The sequence below is a fragment of the Chiloscyllium plagiosum genome, unplaced genomic scaffold (assembly GCF_037043375.1).
Source record: "Chiloscyllium plagiosum isolate Xiang-an unplaced genomic scaffold, Cpla_swu_hap1 HiC_scaffold_41, whole genome shotgun sequence".
Classification (NCBI taxonomy): domain Eukaryota; kingdom Metazoa; phylum Chordata; class Chondrichthyes; order Orectolobiformes; family Hemiscylliidae; genus Chiloscyllium; species Chiloscyllium plagiosum.
The window spans coordinates 14863865-14868703 of NW_028270179.1; positions in this window are offsets into that span (position 1 = coordinate 14863865).

A 4839-nucleotide genomic window follows, 5' to 3' on the forward strand; every position below is an offset into this window, starting at 1 on the left:
GCGCGCGCACGCACGCATGCATGTCTTCGTGTGTTTGTGTTTGTGTTTTTTTTTGCATATCCAAACATACATGTGTGATGATTAACCCCAGCAGACTCTCTTGAGTCCATATAAACATCAGCAGTGGGCCACCCTGCTCATTGTAGCTTGGAGCAGCAAGTCTGATTATGTGGACATCTCTGATATGGATTCTTGTTGGCTTCGCGCTAGCACAGCCCAACACTGCTGACAGGGAATTGTGAAGAAGGCTTTTTTTGGCAGGTCAGTTCAAATCGCAAAATCCACTCTGGTTGTATGGACAGGGACGATGCAGAGGAGGCCATTCTGCCCGTTAAGCCTGTTCTGCCAGTTGTTTGGTGCAGGACTGCTTTCAGTTTTTTATGCAGCGTCTCATATCGTTACTGGAAAGGTCTAAAAGCCCATCACTATCAAAACCTTCCGAGCTCTCCATTCGTGGATCATTGTAAGCTCAGTATTCTTAAGCGGGATTTAAAGAGAGGGAGGCCACACGCGGTATGGTGGCAAGGAGATTAAAACTTTTGGCTAAGAGAATCAGGGACATTGGCTCTGGAGGCAGGTTCAGTCAAAACCTCCAGGAAGTGTTTAATTTAAAAGAAATGAGAAGGAGCAGCAAAATAGCGCGGGGCGGACTGACGCTGCCTTTAAATCTTCATGTTACCTCTGTTCAAACCTCATTCGTTCCCACTGGAAGACAACTGTAAACTGTAACTTTACAAGGTCACAGGATATAGGGTATAGAGGCTGAATTAAGCTTTTCAGTCCCATGTTTGCGCTCAGCCATTTAAGTGCTGGATCCGATCATGCTCTGCTCTATTCTAGGGTCATTTACCCGTGACCCTTGAATTCCTTCCTGATTATAAGTCTCCCTCAGAGTCTTGAATTACTGAATGACCAAACCTCCACGGCTCTCCGTACTAGTTCCATGCGTTAATTCCAGTTAGAAAGACAAAAATCCTCCTCAGCTTTTCAAGTGGATTTTAACCATTGTCCTATAATTATGAGATGATGCTGTCTGGTCCTGGACTGTCCCACGAGGGGAAAAAACCTTCTCCACATTTCTCCTGCCAAGTGCCCCTTTGAATTTTGCGTTTCAATAAGGTCTCTGTTATTCCGAAACGTTATCCCACCAAAGAGCTCCCTTTATGTCCTTGTATTGCCATCGACATACTACCAACTGAAGACCGGTTGAGTAAAGTGCACACATGTTTGCAATTGCCTTCATAGCCCTAGCCCAAGCTCCTCAAATTCAGGCCTGATGTTCCTAGTAGGGTATTAACCAATTTGCCAATAAGCCATCAACTATGCTGATCTCAAATTTCAGAATCCCCTCGTGTCCATCACTTTTTGTCAATATATGTCTCTGTCTTTCTCTCTCGCTCTGCTTCTCTCCTTTCTTCACTATCGCCTTCTCTCTTTCTCTCTCTTTCTCTGTGTATGCACATCTCTACCCTCTCTCTCTATTTAGTCTATCCCTGTCCCCAGTTCCATCTGTATCTCTATCTCGACATTTGCCTTTCACGTCTTACTCTTTCTTTCTCTGTTGCACTCTGTCTCCCTCTCTGTCTCTATCTGCTTTTCTCTCTATCTTTCCGCTCAGTGTCTCACTAGCATGCGGCTGTCTCCATCTCTCTCTGTCGCTCCTCCTTTAAAACATTGCTGCAAACAAAATAATTTTGAGACAAATCATGGTCACCAGTCCCATGAGCTGGTTACATGCCCCATGAACATTTTGGTCACATGGTCCTATGACGCACCACAGGACATTTTTTTTTGCCATAATCTCCTCAATTAGAAGCTGCACGGTCCTCCCAACATTATGCTGCGCACAGTCTTACTTCACTCAGAGTAATGTTCAAATTTCTATTTTCCAAATTGAAATGATCCCAGCTTCTGGTCATCCAGAAAATGTAAGGTCCCACACTGAAACCTGGCTTGATGGGTCATAAGGGTTACATTATTTTCTTTGTACTACCATCGAAGCCTGTGAATGAATAGGTTCATCAGTGGTTGCCAGTGTGGGTTCAAGAAAATACAGCAACATAATATTTTAACGCAAAGACAGCAAACAACTGTCTTACACAGCAGAAGTATTGTCACGTAGATGTATTTCCAGCGATTAGAAAGTTTCATCCATTTAACTGCAGCAATAATCGAAAAGTTTACCACCTCTCAGCAAAGAGTTGCCATTGTCTCCACACTAAAGATTTCATTTGAACTGTAAACTTCGTTTCCGTTTCGCATAACGGTGCATCTCCTGTTAATGTATCGCTCCCGAGACCCTTAAAATAAGCTTGTAATGCTGCTGACTTATTCCTTAACTTGTTTTTTTGAAAATAATGTTTGCAGAAATCATTGGATACACTTTAAGATGTTTAATAAGATTACAGAAAGAGATGTTGGAGATAGTACCTTAGAACTAATCAAAGATATGGCTGAATAATAAAAAGCAGAGAGTGGAGACAAGGAGATAATTTCATGGTGGCACATGAGAACTCGGGGACTGACACAGGGATCAGTGCTTGGGCTGCAAGTCTAAATTAATCACTTGAACGAGGGAGGCGAATGCACCAAAACCAAGTTTGCGATGACATTATGATAGTCTGGAAGACAAATCGTTTGGATCATGTAAAGCGACTACAGAGGGACATAGGGAAGCTATGTGAATGCATTTTGACAGAAAAAATAGAGTTGGTCAATTTTATAAAGTGGAGAAAGAATGCAGAACATTCTGGTACCGGATGATAAGCGGGGATCCCTCCATGAATTTCGAAAATATAATATTGAAGTGTAATGTTTACGAGGGACCGCAACTGGAATGTGAGTTTATTTCAAAGGGGATGTCGTGTATAATTCGTGTGGTTTTGCTGAAATCGTGCAATGCACTGGTCAAACCACAGCTGGACATGGCTACATTGTTTAACTCTATTTAACCACGTAAATACAGATTGGCTTTAGAAGCAGTACATAAAGGATCGACTACTTGGCCCGAGCATGGAGGAACCATCGTCAAAGCCGTGGTTAAGTAGATAGAGCGTGCACTATTTGGAGTTAAATGAATGAACGGAGATCTTATCATAGTATACAATATTCTGACAATTGAGCACAATTCCAGTTTCCATTTCCTTCAGTCGAAAAGATTTAGAGCATTGCACAGAATTCTGATCTGCACACCACACACTTCGACTACTTCGGGAATTGAGCACGCAGTTCTGCTCACCATATCCCTCACTTCCAGCAAAAATTAAGCACGATGCACATTTCTGGTCTCCGTATCGCTCGGCTAGATCACACTTGGATCTCTGTGTACAGACCTGGATCTCCATGATCCTCTGTCAGAGGTTACTTCAGAGTTCCCTTCGCTACATCCTTCCGTTGGTGCACACGTGGAGCACGCTGGATAATTCCGCTTTCAATATTCCTCTATTAGATTACACTGCACTGTTCTCTTCGATGTATCCTTGCTTTGGCCTATTTTGAGCACTGACTGTTTATAATAATGAATCATAAAAGTAATGTTTTCTATTTTCCAGGTTTCTACAACGGATGTCAACGTTCAGGAGCAACGTGTAAGCATACCTACTGTAGCGGAAGTGAGACTACACTGAAAGGGTTATGCGTCCCCAGCATGTTCTGCTGTTTGAAAAACTGAGGATGAGAACACAGAGTGTGAGCAGAGAGAGGCATGACTGACATCCGACTGATGCTCGCTGCCACATCTAAGATTGGGTTCTGCTCAATTCCATCGAATCGTTCGGATTATTACCCACTGCTTCCGAAAAGATTAGAATAAAGCTCTATGCATTGATCACTGCATCTTGTCTGACTCGTATTTCTCACTGGAATCAGGATGTTCTCACCGTTACGGGGAGCGTTTGGGGTAGGGCTGGGCGGTGGTGGTGTGGAGGGGCAATCAGTAAGTAGAAATGCCCTCGTTGATATCCTGCTTCTCGTTTTCCGTTACAATAACCGTGTTATTGCTCAGTGCCAAACTTACAGATTCAAGCAACAGCATTGCTTCGTCTAACCAGCCCCAACATGAAGGACACGCTCATCACGATCTCGAGAGGGGCGGTGTGTCAGCAAATCTTCGCACCGTTGAGCATTCAGTACTAAGGAAGAGGGTACTGTCAGAGTGCCAGGGAGAAAGGACTGTCACATAGTTGGTGTGAACGAAGTGGACTCTGTCAGAGGGTCAGCGCTGACCTGTCAGATACTTAGTGTTGAGGAAGCAAGCACTATTGCATAGTCAGCGCTGAGATTGTGGGCATTGTTAGAAGCTCGTTGTTGAGCAAGTGGGCTCTTCCAGAGGGTTTATGTTTAGGGACTGTTGCATTGCTGGAGTGTCAACGCTGATGGAGTTCCATTGTCGCAAAGGCAGTGTTACAACAGTGCCACATTGGAAAAAGGTCAGTTCCGAGAGATTAACACACTATCAGACGGTCAGTGCTGAGGGAGCTCTGCACTGTGGAGGGTCAGTGCTGAGGGAGCTCTGAACTATCGGAAGTTCAGTGCTGAAGGAGTGCAGTCATGTCAGAGGATTAACGCTGAGGGAGCTCCACAGTCGGAGGGTCATTGCTGAAGGAGTGGGCCCTGTCACAGGGTAAGGGCTGAATTGAATTTGTGGTAAGACTGTGGAACAAAAACTTCCAGCTCGGCGAATGCAACAAAAACTTCCAGTTCGGCGAATGCAACAAAAACTTCCAGTTCGGCGAATGCAACAAAAACTTCCAGCTCGGCGAACAGAACTACAGCAACGAGCACCCGAGCTACAAATCTTCTCACTGCAACAAAAACCTCCAGCTCGGCGAACAGAACCAC